Source organism: Osmia bicornis, chromosome 8, assembly GCF_907164935.1.
Source record: "Osmia bicornis bicornis chromosome 8, iOsmBic2.1, whole genome shotgun sequence".
Classification (NCBI taxonomy): domain Eukaryota; kingdom Metazoa; phylum Arthropoda; class Insecta; order Hymenoptera; family Megachilidae; genus Osmia; species Osmia bicornis.
In genome coordinates this window covers 3,001,963-3,022,440 of record NC_060223.1, presented here as the reverse complement: position 1 = coordinate 3,022,440, position 20,478 = coordinate 3,001,963, and the positions used below count along the sequence as shown (strand labels likewise).

The following is a 20,478-nucleotide window of genomic DNA, read 5'->3' as shown; positions in this document are numbered from 1 at the left end:
CAGACGATCCCGAGACGAAACGTCTTTTTCTCCCCCCTCCTACAATAACGCAAATTAAAGTAATAATAAAAATTTTATAGTACACGTTTATAGTAAGAAAACTATTTAAATATATAAGTACATAATTCATCTTACAGTCAATTATAGAACTTATGACATTTCAAAAATAATATCATTTTAATATTTCAAAGTTCATATTAACTTTTTTTTCATCATAAAGTTTTTAATAATTGAGATAACACTTGTTACAAATCAACTGTAGTAAACTAATTGAAACTGAATTGAAATTTTAAGTTAAGTGCGAGATACTCAAGATATGAATTTGGAAACGGTAAATTTTTAATCGAAGGATTATAATTATGAAGAACACGGAATTATACATTTATGCATGTTTACATTGTTACGCGGTACAAAGTGTAATTAAAAAATTTTTCTAAGTCATTTTCGATAAGATTTACTTGATGCGATGAATCACGCGTACTTTCTGTGTCCCATTAAGATGTACATCGCTACCACATGTTTCAGAAATATCTAATTAGCGCTATCTTATTACGACAAAGATGAGAAGAAAGTATAATTTACAGAATATTCTGAAGAATCTTCTGGAATTACGTTACACTAATGTGATTGTAGATCAGAGATAGAACATTAGAAATAATTAGAACATTGTTAGATTAACAAAATAACTGTATATCGTTATACTATAATTAATCAGGACATTGAGAAATGAGCAAAACAATTATATCAGGTTGCAGACACATATAACTGGACTGCAAATGTTTATATACATTTGTAACAGTACTGACGATGAGCGTTGTCGAAGTAAACGATAATTTAAATAATCTATCTATATACAGGGTGCCCCAGTCGATTTTGACATCTTGATTTCTTTGGTATTGTGGCACGTAATGGAAAATGTTTCATAAGGAACTTAAATGGTATCGAGTGGAGCATGTTCTGGTGTTATTAGTTTTTTCGTACGTAGACGCGTCAAGGATATATGAAGGCCAACTTTGTTTTTTTAAATAGAACGAGGTACTTTTTTATGCATCAAACGATGCAGATAGATATTGTTTATAAAAAAGTACTGACCTATGTATGTCGAAAAGCATTGTAGTTTAGAAGATATTTCAATTTAAATAATTCTAAAATTCGTACTGGCATTAGCGTTTATTTACAGGTATGGCTCAACATAACGACCATTTGCATCACAACATTTCTGAAATCGACGAAGTAAGGACTGGCTATTTAAAGGATAAAGTTTACGCGAAAGATTCAACTAAAGTGACTGATATGAAGCAGCGTATTATCGACGAATGTGGCAAAATATCAGCCGTTACATTAAATAACTAGGCTTCACTCGATACCATTTAAGTTCCCTATGAAATATTTTTCACTACGTGCCACAATACCGAGGAAATGAAGATGTCAAAATCGGCTGAGACACCCTGGATATAAAGCTCAAAGACGTCTGTCCGTGTCACTTTTCAACTCGAGAACTAATGGGGTTAGAGATACATTCTACACGTCATTAGAAAGATATCGCTGAGACTAGTTCAAAACCATTGCGTCTGTGCGTCTATGTGGTCGGAGTGAAAAGTTACAGGGGTTTCCATATCCTGTAGAAAGTCTATGGGTCGCACATTTTAGCGGCGCGCGCATGCTCCCAACAGTACATAATGTCTATGAAAAGGGATGCGCTGGCACTATGCCGCGCATGCGCGCCTAACAATAGTCTTTTCAGAGTTTGACGATCTATATTTCAAAAACGCGAATTTTCCGGGGAACGAGGGGCCCGCGAGAGACGAGCAGGTTGTACCTAGTTAATTAAATAATGGTTTTGTTTATTGCTCGACGGCTACAAAGATATGACAATAGCACTATTGACAGTGTTGGTTTTTATCTTTCAAGAAGAGAAAGTTTTTCATTCCGTTTACAAAAACCATCGACGTGCGTATTGAGTTTCTTTTTTCGAGACACAAGTCAAGAGGGTGCAGCTGTGTTCCTTCTTGGCTTATTTAGACAATGAATAGTACCGATAGAGTCTATGGGTACGTGACGAATTCTTCGTCACTGACCTTTCTTAGTCTGACTGTTTCTTTCGAGCTGTACAGATGTGCCCTTCCAAGTGCTAAAATAAAGTTTTTATTTAAAAGTATTTTCTGTAATTTTAATTTTGTTTCACCACCTGTTTCCAATAGGCAGAGTAAAAATGAAACACAAAAACGTAATTCATGTTTTTCGGAAACAATTCTGAGAGAAACGCGTAATGATTATGATATTCATATGAAGCAGAAATATGTATGTCTAGCGTGGCACAGAGCGCTTTCTGGAAAAAATTGTAAACAATTCTTTCACACAAACGTATTTTATAAAATGTTTCAAAAGCCAAATCGCAAGATCTGACTCTGTACGGCATTGTATAATTGTACCAAGAATATTTTTAAAAAAGAATTATGAGAAAATATTGCTACTTCGCCACAAAATCTGTGAACTAAGAAATTTCGAAATCTATCCTTATTTTTCCATGCAAAAGAGACAAGGATCCTTAAAGAAATCAAACGTTATATTGGAGAAAACAATCAAGTAATGTCCGATATTACCTTGCATAAATATTCCCAGTCTACTTACAACGTTAATGAACCATGTAATTACTTTATATTAAGTTAATTTGCAAACTTGGTCATTATTAATGGAGCATAACTAAATGAACTATTTAACCTAAATTTAAAAATGTTGTCTGTTAAATAGCATTCTTTAAAAAGTAATAACGATAATATTATAATCTTATGGTAGCAATTTATACACAATGTTTAACAACCGTGGATGAAATTTTGTAGACTTGTAGAGAGGGATGGACGGCAATCAGGAGTTTAGGAAAGTTTCCAGTGGAACGGTAGGAGTTTGGGATTCAATTAATTAAAATTAAGGTCCGTATTCAACACGACGGACCGTCATGTCATTAATGCCGATAAAAATGTAAGTTCGATTCCGCCTCTGTTAGTAAAACAGTGGAAAATCATACATACATAATTTTGTTAACTGCGGTAACTCAAGTTTAAGCGATAAAATCATCCTGCAAAGTTTGAACTTCAAAACGCAAGACAGAAATGGTTAAAGAATTGTAACAAAATTTTATCCCACAATTCCAATTTCAATTTTTTCAAGAAGGGAATCGATCGATGATTCCATTAATACTAATTATATTGTAATAATACGATAATAATGACAATTCAATAAAAAACTTTGAATAATTAATGCATTATAGAATTTATGGTTGATGATACCAAAAAGTTTATTAATTTTGTAAAAATTTTCTAATGTATCTTTTGTATAAATTCACTTAAAAGTTATTTAACTTGTTATTATAAAAATGCATATTTTTAACATTAATACTGTTTAAGTATGTTTATGACTATGTATACATATGCACATAGGTTATTTTATTGCTCTTCATGGAATAACCACTGTGGTTTATTATACTGCATCGTAATAATGATGTGTAATATACGTTAATGAATATGTAACATTGTATGTCTAAAATAATTGCTCTGCCTGTAAGTTGGATAAAGTATCATGTTATGTGTACAGTGTACACCCGACAATAAGCAAGCTTAATAAATGATTTAGTGTAGAGTTTATAAAGTGATTATAAAGAAATTCATTATAAATATACTCAATATCTTTATGGTCCTTCAAATAGCCCTTTTATAATGCCGGGTCTACACTGCTGTTCGCGAACAGTTTGCGAACATACAGATATTGAACATTGTTTAAAGAATTAATGAATGAGGAAGAAAAATTGTTTCAATATTACAGGATGTCTGTGTATGAATTCAATACATATTTCTTTAAGAAAAATAGAAAATTTCATTAAAAAACAGAATACAACTGAAAGTAAACTGTCAGACCATAATGCATACCATATGGACGTGTCTATTCATACATGTTCCGGCAACTTCGGGCACGTATCGCATCCGATAAAACATTTTTGCCGAGAATGCCGGACGTGAAATGTCTAAAAATATAATGTGTCTGAACGGATCCACTACATTATGTATAAAAATTCGCATCTTATTACCTATAACAATCTTTTCTTGAAAGTATCTCGGAATTTTTCCTTCTCTGAACTAATTTACAATGGCCAGTTCAAGAGTCGCGAGGGGGATGGGGGGTATACATAAGTACACTTCTTTTTTTATAAGGTTTAAAAATTGCTTGTAATTTATATATATTCTAACATCTTATTGGGTATACATCTAAAAAGATTTTCTGAATGTGACATTATTTTTATAAATTTTATTACTCTTAGGAGAGCACGTCCCCCCACCGAATCCGCCATTGATAATATAAATCTATTGCTAACGTCATGAAAGAGACTGAAGAAGCGTGCAATATTGTCAAATGAATAAAGACACATTGTTTTGGACCAACATAAGAAGTTTGTCGTATTTAATTGGTGTTACTTTGACGCTTTAACCGTTTGAGTGCCAGGGTTACTTACAGAAACACAATATAAATAATTGTACGTTCGAAAAGTGCCAGTGCGATTGCGCTTTTTTTGTTATATTAGGAAACATTATGCACCGCAATAACTATGTTTTTTACATAATTTTATATTTTTGTTAATTATCTAATTATTTGCATCTGCAGATAATCAACTTGCAAAAATACTGATACTCAATCATGTAACCATTGGTATAATAGGACTTTTTTCTGGGATGGGTCAGGTCTCTTAGAAACTCCTCGAATTTTTAAATGTTGAAAATTTAGAAATTTGGGATCTAAAATTTTGAAATCTTGGAATTTTTGAATTCTAGAATTCTGGAATTTGGAAAATTTGAATTTATGGATTTTTGAACTTAAATTATGAAATTATAATTGCGGAATTTTGAAATTTCTGAATTCTGGAATTTCGGAAATTTGCTATGCTAAAATTTTGAAATTTTTTAGTTATGAAGGTTCGGTCAACATTTGAAGGGACCAAGTTCACCCTGAATCTACCTAGTTATCCAATGCATGTAATATTTGAGCAATGTACACTGAGTTGCAATGAACTTGTCGCAGTGAAGTTGGCTCCAGATTTACTGACACATTCACGCCGCGTCGGTGAGACGATCTCGCCCATCGTCTCACCGACGCGACGTGAATGTGTCAGTAAATCTGGAGCCAACTTCACTGCGACAAGTTCATTGCAACTCAGTGTACAATTGCTATAGATTGTAAACGTAATGATAATTGAGTCCACTAGGCTAATTCCGTAACATTTTTCGACATAAAACAAAAGTAGTCTGGCACGTAAACAATTATCATTTTTATCTGTATCGTCCCTTCCATTTATATGCTTATAACTCCTAAACGATAAAAGATATTAAAAAAATATTTACATCAATTTTATAGAAATTTTGAAGGTCTATGTATCTACGGAAATAATTTTCAAAAAAATAATTGTTTCAAGACAATTAAATGCTCCCAACCCCCTTTTTCAGAAGTTTGTATTGCCTTTCAGACGAATCAAGTCTTCGTTTTATTATAAATTGAACGACATATAGTACTGCATAATTACTATAATTACTGTGTTCAAAATGATCACTAAAGTGTTTAGTTTACAGTGTAAACTATAATCCATAAATGGGTATCGTTGATGATAAAATATGTTTGCTTTCCTCGCCATTAAGATTGCATGGTCATTACACCTGCGAAATGATTAGAGATCATATAATTAAAAATAATATCAACGATGAGAAAGGTAATAGCGGTAAATATCAAGGTACAACGATTAGACGAGCAGTTAACTAGTTGTGAAAGTACAAATAGTGATTCTCTTCGAGCAATATACCAGTTTTCACAAAATGGTATTTATAAAATTAATGTAATTAACTTTCTACTAACTACTGCAAACTTATCGAATTTAACTCTTCAACTCCATAAATTCTATTATAGAAGCTGCACTGTGCAAAATACTTGAAAAAATCATAATACAAGTAGTTCAAACTCAATCATTCTTGGACAAAGAAGAAACCTTAGAATTTCAAGAACCAAGAAGACTAAAAGTAGAGTTTGCAGACATATCATCTGACCGATGAGACAACCATAATTGTCCGATGCGGAGTAAAACAGTTTTTCTACACCTTATTAGTATCGCAATAATATTAACTGTCTTCATTTTTATATATTCCTAACAAGGTTTTCAGAAATTTTCGAAAATGTTTTAGTATTTATTAGTCAAGCCATATCTAAGATTGAAAATCTTGAGAAGGGGGCTAAAGCATTTAGACTTTCTATCACTTTTGTACAGGCCAAATGGGAAGAGTTATCGAAAAAATTCTTGCGCCATTGTGTTTAGTAGGTCAAAATCTCAACGAATGGCCGATAAATTTTTTTTTGCCACTTCAAAATAAGTTGAAAAGTTTTAGTTTAGTTCCAAGGATTAGCTTTAGAGCGAATCTCGCTCTACTTTTACATAGTTTTAAAAAAAAAGGTTGCAATTTCTCAGTAGATAGGTCAACTAACCCTTTTGCCTATTATATCGTTACTTGCACTCCTACGTCTAACAATGTTATGTATATAGAATTTTTGAAAGGAGGGAAGATCCGCGCTCTAAGAAGGTATTGTTGAATTTGAGTGTAAGAAGAATGCAGTAGAACAGTGGTTCTCAATTAGTGATACACGTACCACTAATTGTACGCAAAAAAAAGCTGGGTGGTACGTGAATAATTTGTGTATTATACAGTATAAGAACTTTAACAGTTTTTTATACAATTACATTTTATTAGAAACAAGAAAAGAAACATATAATAGCAGTATAATTAAACGTATAGTCTCTCTGCAATACTTATGTCACTCGCGATCAAATCAGCTTTCCTAGGGGAAATCATAATATAGAGAAATATCTATCAGGTTTTCTAAGGGAAATCATAATGTAGGGAAATATCTATCAGCTTTCTAAGGGAAATGATAATGTAGGGAAATATCTATCAACTTTCCAAGGGGAAGTGATAATATAGAGAAATATCTATCAGCTTTCCTAAGGGAAATGATAATATAGAGAAATATCCATCAGCTTTCCTAGGGGAAATGATAATATAGAGAAATATCTATCACCTTTCCTAAGGGAAATGATAATATAGAGAAATATAAATCTGTGGCCTTCCACTACTTGCACATATACGCAAGAAAATTTCAATTGACATTAATCTTACTATTCATATTTCTTAATTATATAAATACTAAATTTTATAATATTTATTGGCGCTTAAAAATTACATAATTTTTTTCTTATATTAAGCTACATTTAATATAAATATCGTTAAAATTAAGATTTTCCGAATCATTGCTTCCCCTTTATTTCCATTTATCCTACGTAAGTCAATTTTGCTCGATATTGTACAGAACATACTTTCCTTGATAGTATTTACTAAAATTCTTGAATTCATATTTTGGTGGTACGCATTTATGAAAGGGTTGAGAATCGCTGCAGTAGAATATTCGTAAACATTTTATTTCTGACTGAATAATATAAACTAATCTTAACGCAGTAGTAGAGAAAATGCCGCATTGTACCTAAATGTACTTTAATTATTGATTGATAAATCAATATAACGAGACAGCACTTTACCAATTCGAATCGTAATGGTAAATAATTCGTCAGTAGTTAACTGAAATGCGTAACTGCATTGTCGAAGACGCAACAAAGGTACGGAGGACAAGTCTGTAAAGTTCGAGGCAGCAAACTAGCATGGAAGTAGGATGTCGTCATCGACAATTGTCCGATTTGTTCTCGCCTCTGAGAGTCCGATCCACGGAGAAAAGTGATGTATCTAAACGGCTATCGCAACCCCCTTCTTGACTTCCGGTAAACGGTACGCAGGTATGATGCCCCTTTTGTCTCGCCAGAGAATCTCTGAGAATTTTCCCAAGAACATAACAAACGTACAACGCGCTGTTACCGAAGATTTCACCGAACACTAGTTTCTACGCAATGCTTGGGCTCGAATGTGGAACATACACCTAGCATTTCTTAGTTTCCCTTTGTTAGATCCCCGGGCAACTGTGTATTAACACACCGACGGTCACACATTTCGTAGAACATTTCAAAATGTGATCGCAAATAAAACACATCATCTTTAAGAGTTTAATAATTAACCACCAACAATGTTCCTAGTTATGTTAATTAACATTAGAACTACCGACGTTTGATGTACAGCTACATATTTTTATGTTGAGAATAATGTAGAAAATTAAATAGATAAAGGATGAAACATAATTTAATATACACATCCAATTTTATAACGACGATAATTAATATACATTTCAACAAAAATGCCTCGATAAAATTTATAACTTAAAACAAGAAACTTGAAGCTAGTCGTTTAGACTGGTTTGGTATTCGTTTACTGTCCGACAAAAAATTTATTTCGAGCAATAGTTTAATAATAAGTTAAGAAGTACGGCCGAATTAAGATTTCTGAGGCCTGGGACCATTAAATCCTCGAGGACTTCCTTAGTCGATGAACTTGGTTCAAAAATTGAAATTTATTCTTAATAAAATTAAATAATATTTCAGTGTAAAGGAAAAGGGCAACAGTAAAAATAAATTTAATTCAATATTTTTTGACGTAGTTAATAGAATGCTTATAACAGGGCCTGTTAGGAAATGGGGCCCGGAAATTCGACGCTGGTAAGAAATAAACTTAAAACAAATTTCAACAATTTGTCATTCTAGTTTTCTCATTTGATAAAAATTGTTGAGGAAAACTAGCTTTTCATTTGTGATAATAAAAAATTGTGATAATTTGTGCAATAGTGTTATCATATTGTAGATGTAATAATACAAATGAATGAGGTACAAGTATTCATCAAGTAATATTTTAAAATAAACAACAAAAATTAAATTGTATGGATTTTATTTGATATGGTATTAGCTTAATGCATTTAAAATGTTTGGTTGCTGATAAAACAATACTTTTTTAACTTATGATACAGATAAAATATGAAGTGTTTAAATAGGAGATCAATGAAACATAAACCAAAGATGCAAATGTGCGTTGTTGCAACTGCCTAGAAACATTAATAAGTGTGTGTAGATTCACTATGCACAATTCGTTTCATCGCGTCGTGCGATCCTCTAATTTATAATTAACACGATAAGTACCTAGTGTCATTGTGCAACGTTTCATTAATTAATTTCAGCAAGCAAAATTTTACACAGTTTATGCAGTCAGTTCAGAAATGAGTTATAATTGTAGTCCGAAGTGTTTGTATGGCATAAGTCACTTTTTGATAACATTATCGAGCAAAGCGAGCAGAAGAAACAGGAATTCTCAAAATCTTAATTTTGACGAGATTAATATTAAAAATATTTAGAAAAAATAATATTGTTGCGCCGGGGAGTGGAGCTCGCACTTTCCATAGTCAAATAAATAAACAGGAAGCGGACTAGACTGTCTATATTTCAAATATACAGGAGTTTTAAGAAGAACCTCTAACATCCGGTGACGTGTTTCCGCTCGAAACAAGGAATAGCTTCTCGTCATGATTCGTCGACAGCTTCGGACGGGGCAGTCGATGGCTCTTTCGATACATCAAGAAGCGGTCGATGCGTCGAAAGAGCGGGAACTTCTCGCCGTCGCAACAATATAATAGATATCAAATAAAATTTTCCGCCGTAACTGTTTATGCGTAAGTGGTGGGGTGACAATAAACCTATTATTGCCTCGAAATAAGCAAGTGGTCTCTGCTTCGAAATAAGCAACACGGTATCCCCTCTTCTTTGTTTGAAGTGGCCCGCAAAGTGAGAGGTCCGAGAAATGAGTGAGAAGTCCGTTTGCCGCTATCTCGGATCTCTCATTGTCAGTCGTATCTACGAATGACGTATCTTGACGATTTCTCATTCAAGTCCAATAGCATACCTGCTTCGTAATAAGCAACTGTTCGGTCCCGAGCGAGTTGCTTATATCGAGGCAATATTGTATATAGGACCTTCCTATTACATCACCACTTTCCTTGGGAACATCGATGAGTAAATGAGGAGAGGCCTACGAGGATAATCGGGAACCCGGAAATCTCGGAAATCCTCCGGGAAAAGCTGGAAACTCCGGGATGTAAGTAGACGCAGAACGGGAAGCGGGGAGAGAGGGGGGGGGGGGCACAACCCCAGTCCCCCCCCCCACTACTTGTCTTACCGTCAAGCTAAAGGCTGGTGCAGACACGGCTAGTAGTTTAGTCGAGTGGGGAGTAGCTACTTACTACTAAACCGTTTAGTGCATAGAAAAGTGTCCGGACTAGTACAATTGAGCTTTGAAAATCAAGAGTTCAAGATATATCCCTTGACTAAAGAAATGCGTCCGGATAGGTCTGTCCCGAAGGCTAGTTAGTGGTGGGACAAGCCTAGTTAGTGATGGCGGAAACCTACACGACCAGCAAAATCCAATGAAACGGATCGACTCGACTAAACCGTTTTACTAAACTACTCGACTAAACTCTAGTGTGCATACACTAAACTACTCGCCACTCGACTAAACTACTAGCCGTGTCTGAACCAGCCTTTACATACAGACAGCGGAATCACATAGGTATGGAGGGGATAGCTCTCCTGCAATATTTCATAGCAGGCAAGTAGGGGAACGGACCACATTTGGCCCGCGGGTCTCCACTTCGTCACCTCTGCTGTACAAGCGGAGGTTTTTAATTAGCGACTATTATTAGCACCCATCGTATGAAAATGATGTCAAATTTGTTATACTGATGTATGATTCTATTATTTTTGGCATATAATTGCACAAGGTCTCTAAAGACCAATATTTATTATTTAGCTAAGTGTTATAATTTTTGCATGCTATAATTATGACTATTAATATTTCAATTTATAATTGTTCAGCCAAGAAGTAATAGTACAGTCACGCAATTATTCCACTTTGCTAACAATATTGTTACAATTTCCGGTTGCATTTACGCTACACATTGAACTTTAATTATTGTTCTGTAATTTTAATTGTTTATAGTAGCTCTCATTAATATTCAACATGACGATGTTTAACCCATGAACAGCGGAGCGTGGGTCAATCGTGACCCACACTTATAGAATATATATAAGAATATTAACCTAAAGTTAAATGTATAATTTTTTAACCAGAGTTTTATAATATTGGAAAAATAATTTTTAAAAGAACAGTGTAAAATGTAGAAAATGAAAATTATATGAAATACAAAATTACACTAAAATTGTGGCTTTCTTCGTGGTCCGCCGATCGAGGGTTAAACAATTATTTTTCGATATTTCCATTGATAATTGCATTGAATAAACGAAAAACTTAAACTTTTAATTTTATATTTATTTCATTTGAAAATTTTGAATAAGCTTTCATATTACATTATTCAACCACGTGTTTTTTCTTTTTTTAATTACTGTATGTTTAAAGCTACCGAGTAACTTCATCTCATATATTTTATTTTGTAATGCAATATCATCAGAGATCTGGAATAACAGCCTGCAAAAGCATATTAAAATTGAAGCCGGTTATTCAGGGTCCTTTCCTTGTCAGTTAGAGACCATTCTAAATACAAAGGTAGCGGAAGTGTGAAATTAATAAAGGTACTGATCCGATTTCCATTATCCTCCGCACAAAGGGTCAACGTTCGTTTTTTAACGAATCATCTCACATATTCTCGTGTCCATTGAGTTTGTAAGGGACGCTACGTTTTATCACGCGCATCATACTTGCTGTTCATACAAGAATTCAGCAACCGGTGAAGCGGTTGCTTATTCTCAGAGAAAAAGAGCCGAGATTGAAGTTGATATCAGAGAAGAAATAGAGCATTCAGAAGGAGACAGGAGCAAAGGGTTAGAGGGGGAATAAAATGCTTTCATTCCTTTTGAAAGCAAAATGTCAAAGCGCTTTTAAGATCGTCTCTTTGATAATACTTGTATATAACCAATGCAAAATATCTAGGAATATACATAAATGTTAAATTAAAAGAGTCAGTCAGAACCAAAATATTTGTGGAATTAATATTCATACTAATGAGTATCTGCTGTAAAATGAATAATTTTATTCATTATATTAATTATAAATTCATTTCATTGCCAGATAATATATTATTTCTGTTTTTTTATTCCAACAATAATGACGTAATATTCGATCTGGATTATCTGCTACAATAACGAATTCAACAGTTTAAAGGTTACAACTATGTATTGATTCACATGGACGACACTTCGAACATGTTCCATAGCATTCATAAGAAAAGTAATGGAATGAATAATGTCAAATTATCTCAGGAACGGTAACTTTTAAGGGGGTAGACACGGGTAATAGTAGCGCGTTGACTTTACCGGCAAAAATGGGCCTAAACATGGGTTTACAGGACTACACTTTTCGTCCTTATATGAGAACATTTAGGGCTGAGTGAGGGCTTATTCGAAAGAGGAAGGTCCAATGCAGAGCGCTGCACTCATGTTTTAGTAGGATTATGTTCATGTTTAGTAATATAAGCGTCCAAAATGGAGGAAAAAATCGACAAAATGCAGTCGCGGAATCGAAGCATTTTTAGGCCACTAAACGAGTGCTGTGATTAAAATCATGAGTGCAGCGCTCTGCTCTAGCCACAACACTTACCTGCAAATTAAGATCTATTTTGTCTTCATTTGTTGCGAAATAAGGACGAAAAGTGTAGTCCCGTAAAAGCATTCCCACAGACCAGTTCCGCCATTTTGTGGATAATACAGAGCAAGTCACGTGACAAAAGTTCAGCTAGTAGTTATAAGGTGGCGTCTAACTAAGAAGCCTGTCGATTTGGAATCGTAGCCAAAATCAGGCGTTAGCTTGGTTATGTCACACGACTGTGTCAGCGAAGGCAAGCGAAAAAGACAACAACTCTTCTTGGTTATGACTGTACCCACCCCTGCTGACTTGACGTTCAGTCGTCGGTGCTGAGCAGATTGCAGGTTTTAGGCGCTTTTTACTCCTTTTTTTAAACGTTAATTACTGGAAAACAAAACCGCAAACGCTATTTCGTCATTCTTGATTTTCGTCTTATTGTGATCCCTAGGATCACCCCTTAAAAAATCTCCCAGCTGTTGTCGAACACCCTGTATGGTTCAACATAACGACCATTTGCATCACAGCATATTTGAAATCGATGAAGTAAGGACTGGCCTACGTTATTTAATGTAACGGCTGATATTTTGTCACATTCGTCAATAATACGCTGCTTCATATCAGTCACTGTAGTTGAATCTTTCGCATAAACTTTATCCTTTAAATAGCCAGTCCTTACTTCATCGATTTCAAAAATATTGTGATGCAAATAGTCGTTATGTTGAACCATATTTGTAAATAAACGCTGATGTCAGTACAAATTTTAGAATTATTTAAATTGAAATATCCCATAAACTACCAGCTTTTTGAAATACATAGGTCAGTACTTTTTTATAAAGAATGTCGAACTGCATCGTTTGATGCATAAAAAAGTATTCCATTCCATTTAAAAAAACTAAGTTGACCTTTAAATCTCCTAAGCGCCTCCATCTGAAGAAAAGTTATGTACACCACGTAATGAGCTCGTCGAAATCTAACAACTTTTGTCTGAAACATTTGTTTGTATCTCCAAAAATGTAGAAGTTATTCAGGTGGCTTGCCTTAGGCGACTCACCCTGTATATCGACAAGGCCCGTGATGGAGCGCTTGCGAGAAAGGATGGATTATACGCGCGACATCTTGCGGCCATCACAGGAAAGAGGCCCAAATGCGCCTGGAGCGCCATACTCCGTTATAAGCCTCACAGTATTGATAAAATAACTAATATATTTTAGGTGGACGGAATTAGTGGAACACACTGTATGTGTATAGATATTAAAATGTTCAGTAGTATTTGAATTCAAAAGAAGAAATGGAATAATTAGGTTACGAAAGTAGTCGATATTGGGTTCAGATCTCTCGAGAATCTTATAATATTGTAAAACGTCAAAATACGTATCAATCTGTCACAACAACGATTCGTTATTAGAGAGCGTATAATAATTCTTATAAGTCGTATAAGTGCTTGAGGCCATGTTTTTATTAGAACATGGTCAACTAAAACGGTTCAGGAAACGTGTTCTAGCAAAACACTTTCTGTACCTAAATGATGTCATTAGACACTAATTTTATAATAATCTCATTTATGTAATTAAAATTTATAACCAATCAGTAACTTGCTTTTTTTTAATCTTGTTTTGTTATCAACTGAAAAGTATAATACAACTTTATTAAACCAGGTAAGTTAATAAAAACTACTACTTGTAATAACTTGTTATCTAATTTTATCAAAAACTGTCAGTGACTATGAAAAACTATTTGGTTATTAGAATATATATTACTGAATTCGTCTTCTTACAATAGAATGAATTTTATTTAAAACACCTTTTTAATAAAATTAGTAGGTAACTATTGATTTCAGATGGTCATTTTTACTGGCTCATCATGTACATATACAGCATGGACACCAGAGTATGACTGAATAAATAGATCGATATCTTGATTATTTATGAAGGGAACAAGTTTCTTCTTCCTTTCAATAAATTATTTACTATGTATTAAAGAAGTAAAATTAAATAGAATGAAATATTCAATTTTTGTGTTACAAAAATATTTGAGCTCCTGAATAAAATATTACATTATTTTCAATGATTTCTCACAAAAATTTTAATATGTGCTAGATTGTCTAGATTGCCTTGTTGATTTAAGGTACATCCTAAACCATTGTAATTGTAAGTAAGTATCAGAATGAGTCTGTCCTCGCTAAAAAATCTGAACTAGCCGTTCCACAAAAATATGGACCTTCACCATTCTAAAATTTTAAGATTACAAAATTCCAGGACTTCAAAACTAGAATTCCAAAATTTAAAAATTTAAGATTTTTTACATATCAGAGTTTCAGGATTACAAATCTTTCAAATTGTAGTATTACATAAAATAATTTTTAACAAAAAATACAACCTAAAAAGTGTAAAATAATTTATATTTCGTTTGTACAACTACGTGACAATTATTAATAAAACTAAAAAGTATACAATAATTTCTATTTCATTTATACCAATACTCCTCAGCTGTTAATAAAACATATTTAATCGTGTATGTAAATGTAACGATTGTATCAGAACTTGGCAGCACTTCTGATGTACAGTGACTCGGAAAAGTATTCGGACACTCTTTAAAACAGACTACCTCATTTAAAATTGGACCAGATGATTTGAGGTGTTTTGAGCAGTTATACAAATTAATTTACTAAATGATATGTGCTTTTGTCGTTTTAAAAAATTGCAATTTGTTGAAATCGTGGAAGAAAATAGTGAAGGGTAATTTTTCAACTTTTTTATGTTTTAGGCTCACATTATAGGACCACATTATAGGCTATTATAGGCTCACATAAAAAAGTTGAAAAATTACCCTTCACTATTTTTTGTCACGATTTCAACAAATTGTAATTTTTTAAAACGACAAAAGCACATATCTTAGTAAATTAATTTGTATAACTTCTCAAAAAACCTCAAGTCAGTTGGTCCAATTTTAAATGAGGTATTCTGTTTTAAAAAGTGTCCGAATACTTTTCCGAGCCACTGTACATCAGAAGTGCTGCCAAGTTCTGATACAATCGTTACAATTACATACACGATTAAATATGTTTTATTCATAGCTGTAGAGTATTGGTATAAATGAAATAGAAATTATTATATACTTTTTAGCGCATTTTGTTAATGCAGCAAGAGGTTTTATTAATAATTGTCACGTAGTTGTATAAACGAAATAGAAATTATTTTACACTTTCTAGCGCATCTCGAAGTCGGTTGTACTTTTTGTTAAAAATTATTTTATTTCACACTTTTTAGTGAAACGAGCAGTATTTGTAGGACACCGTAGGGTGGTTTTGCGTTTTTATTGGTTAGCTAATAACCATAAACTAAAACAATTTTGAAAAAATCACGATCGGCATATTCCTTGCAGAGTACACGCCGAAAAATATAAATGAAGTATTACGTTTTTCGCAATAAAAGTCGTTAGCAATGAATAAATGCAAAATGTTTTTTTAACGGGACCAATCGGGAGACATACTCTACAAGATGCAAAGGTTTCGTTCCGATTGGTCCATCCGTTACCGAGTAATTGGCGAACATACATAAAAAAAAATACCGATCGAATTGAGTAATTTCCTCCTTTTCCGAAGTCAGTTAAAAATTAAATACGAGAGAGCTTTATCGAATACGGCTGTCAAAAAATTTTTTTAGTTCAAGAAAAAAAAAAGAACTAACAGCACGCGGAGTTCCCAAGCGGTCACCCATCCAAGTACTATCCGCGCCGAACTTAGCTTGACTTCGGTGATCGGACGAGAACCGGTAGTGGTCCTAAGTCGTATGGCCGTTAGTTGAAAATAAATGCTTTATTAGAGGAGAAAACCTTAAAAGCCGAAGAAATATACAACGTAATTAAAGAAACAATTAGTTGTTCATATCCATGGTATTCCATTGTATAATCTACTGCAATTGTGTAAAATAAAAATGTGATTAATACAGTTGTATTTCCGAAAATCCGTTAAATGCGATTCGACTGAAATTTTTGTAGCCTCATTTTACATAAAAAAAATGTTTGTGAGAAGGATTTTTGGCGACATTCCCCGTGTTAACTGACATACTCTTCAATATGTTTCTCGGACGTAAAAAAATCAAAATTTTATAATACTGCAGTAGGTACCAATAATTTAAAGTGTTTTTATCAATTAAAGTTTGATGTCAGCGCCGGATCAAGGAGGGTCTAAAGGGTTTACAGTCCCGGGCCTCACTTTCCAGAATTTGGAATTCACTACAATTTTGTAAATTTTAGGTCCAATTACTATTGCTAAAACAAATCCCCTCCTTTTAAACTTTCTAAATCATTAAATTATTTCTTAGAATGTTCTTTATATACATTTTATTATACAACTTAATTACACTTAGAATATTAGAAAAATACATATATACATATATAAGTAAGTCTTTAGGATAATAATAAAAATAAACCATATTTGTGTATTATAAGAAAAATAAAGTATGGATCTTTAATCGATTATTAAACGTGGGAAGCGATAACACGCAGTAATCCATCTCGACTGTAACGTACAAAAAATAACTAAAGAAACGGAAATCTTCAGCGCCATCTTTATGGCTTATCTTTAAATTTACTTAAATCTAACATTATTAAATTATTATTTATTTGTAAACCATTATTTTTCTTTACGATTAAAAGGTATTTAATTTTATTTGGAATGCATTTGAATTTTTTAACCTAGTTTATCAATCAAGGGAACCCTTGAAAGGAAGTTAAATAGCTCTAGGCACCAGAAATCTTAATCCCTTCTTGTTTAGTATCAAAATAAGTTCCTTCATTTTCTTGAGAAATATTTATCGCCATCTAGGAAGCTTGACATTCACGCAGCAGTAGCGGAAATGTTAAAATAATTAAAATTTTGTTTACAACTACTGCATACTTTTTATTTATAATCTCAAAAAAGATACAAAGTGAGTAGAAATCAGGATCTTACAAGCGTTGTGCTTAGAGTCATTATTCTATGCAAATTTAAATATCGTATAAATATTCGTACAATATTTTGTATCAAATTATTCTTGAATTATTATCTCGACGAAGACCAATATTTCAGCTTTAATGGTTGAAATACTGCCTCGGGTGAGCATACTTCTTCCGCCCTGTTTAATCCATTATGTGTCCAATAAAACAAAATTCAGAGCTAAATGCGCACATTCAATAATATTCAATTATAATATGCCTGAAAGATTGAATATTATGACATATTTAAAGCGAGGGACACATAACTCATGTGTCTAGTTTTTTTATAATAAACCGCGCTTCACTTCTAATCCTTTGGCTACTGTTATCTTTCATCAGAACCACATACAACATACTGCGATCAGTTTGTCACTGTCACGGCCATGTATGGGATTAATGGTACTCTATCAGCAGAAAAAATGTTAAATTTCCTTTCGTCAGCAAACTATATCCTTCCCCCATACCTCTTCTATACAGCTAAGGTATCTCCTGAATTTCACACATTTTCTTTTATTCGTTTATCGACCGTTACACCCATTTTCTATGAGTGTCTGTGAAATCCCTTGGAGACGCACTTGCTTTTCCATTTCTTGATGGAATTCATTCGAGAAACTTTTTGCATTTTCTGTACAACTTGTCTCCTGTCTCTAAACTAAAAATCATTTACGTAATTAGGTGGAAGCTGGAGTGGACCTGGCCCCCTCAAAATTTGGAATTTGAACCCCTTTATAATTGTATAATTATATGATTATACTCGCAATATGATTTTAAGATTCTAAAACTCCGGTACCGCTCTGAATTTTTTGGCGTGGGTGGTACGAGTCCCACACTGCCCGGACTCCCTTAGCGGAATAGTGCGACAGGGGGAGCACCCTGCGTACATAAAGGTATTTCCTTTCCTGTAAAATAAAAAAAAAAGGTTCTAAAACTCCAAAATTGCGGGATTCAAAACTTCTAAGGTTCTAGATTCAAAAATTCCAAAGTTCCAGAGTTATAAGGGTCTAGAGTTCTGGAGTTCTGGAGTTCCGAGGTTACACAGTTCCAAAGCTCCAAAGCTTCAAAGTTCCAAGGCTCCAAAGTTTCAAAGCTCTAAAGTTCTAGAGTTCCAGAGTCCTACAGTTCTGAAGTTCTGAAATTCTAAAGTTCAAAAATTCCAAAATTTTAGAGCTCCAAAATTAAAAAATTAAAAAATACCAAGATTCTAATATTTGTTAACAAAAATAAGAAGCTTGGCTCATCCTAGAAAAAAGTGTTAACTACGCCAATGCTAAAACCTCTTGGTTGACCAGTCTACGGGGTGAATTTTATGCGATTTTCATGTTTAAATTTTCTTCCAATGCGTATGATAATACTTTTACTTAAATTTTATCTAAATTCTATTATCAATAGGAAATTACAAGCTGCCTCACGTTAAACGAGATCCATTTGCGATAGCATTAATTCAAGCCACTAGTGGATAAAGGCATTATATAACAAATTAATTATTCGAAGCAAGCTGAATCTAGATATGCATTGTAGAATCTAATGTGAATCTAATGCAACTAGAATATGCATTATAATATGCACTCTAATATGTATTATATTTCTACAATTAACGAATAATGCTTAAATAACTATAAAATTATATATATTTACTATAATAACTACCAGTGATAGTAATAAATAATAAGAGAGGTACTTTTTCATTTCTTAAATAAAAAGCCTTCTTAAACATTCTTCAAATTTTAAAGAGGTAAAACTATTTAATTTAATTTAATTTAATTTAATTTAATTGTTTAAGGTCGCATAAGCTATAGTGAGTCGTACAGTTCAATGTCTTTTAGAAAATTCACTACATTTTTGGACTGGTTGTGGCTGTTAAGCAGGGTGCGAACTTCATTGGGGAAATTATAATTGAGTCTTTTTACGGCGTATCTGATATAATTCGAAATAAATGAATGAAACTTTTCGCTGAACGTCACGCCATGAAAACTTTTCCTCGGCTTATAGTAAAACTATTATTTTTTGAAAATTCGAAGTTATTACAAGAATAGAGCAAAATATATACTGGAAAGATACAATACTGCTATATGAGTATTATTATTAAAAAAGTTAATTTTTTTAATACGTTTGTATTATAGTTGCAAAACAGCGTAACAAAAATTACAATGTTGTTCACATCAGGTGTCGAACTGTTGATTTGTGGATGGGTTATAAATATGAAAGTATAACGTGAGAATCATTTTGTTGAACTTCATTATCATTTACGTTCTATTGGATACTCGAGTCTGTACACGTAAAAAGCATTATAGCAACCTACTAAAACTATAGAAATGTGTGTTTCCTCAAACACCACCTTATAGTAGTACGAGAACTCGCATGCTCCTCGGACGACTCGTGTAACGAGATTCTGATTTTACTGGTATTTGCTTTTTGTTGTTCTATACTGAGAATCAGGTACTTGTTTCTTTGTCAAAAGAACTATGCGATGAAAAGAGTATTCCATGAAACAATTGTTCAGAAATACCGAACAACGTTAATTGATACAATACAAAGTTGTGTACAATTTCAACGGTATTTTCTTATTCACCAGTAATAAGAATTTCATGAATTAACAAATAGAATTGCTAAATAGCGAAAGTGTAGAATCTGTAGAAAGTAGAAACTTCAGGTTACAGTGTGTCAAATAAGAATTCGACTCTGTTAGTAAATAATAAACATTTTTAGTAAACAATAATGTTCTTGTTTTTCATTTATCGATAGGAGGGTACGGGCACCCAAGCCTCGGGCGGGTCAGGTGAGGACCTGCAAATTTATTCGGGTACATACCCGCAATTTTGGGAACCGAACTCAAATCGAGACTCGAAAAATTCGAAAGCCGACACTGCATTCGAAACATAATTTTTCAGACTTATCTTAAATG

General features: G+C 33.2%; 1 protein-coding gene and 1 non-coding gene across 2 annotated transcripts in view; both read right to left on the bottom strand.

Moving 5' to 3' along the window:
- LOC114880692 overlaps positions 1–20,478 on the bottom strand; it is a 72,418-nt gene that overhangs the window by 31,581 nt on the left and 20,359 nt on the right. The window lies entirely within an intron of this gene.
- LOC123988093 lies at positions 16,282–16,402 on the bottom strand. The gene has a single exon (XR_006829634.1). It is a non-coding gene; the product is annotated as a 5S ribosomal RNA (ribosomal RNA).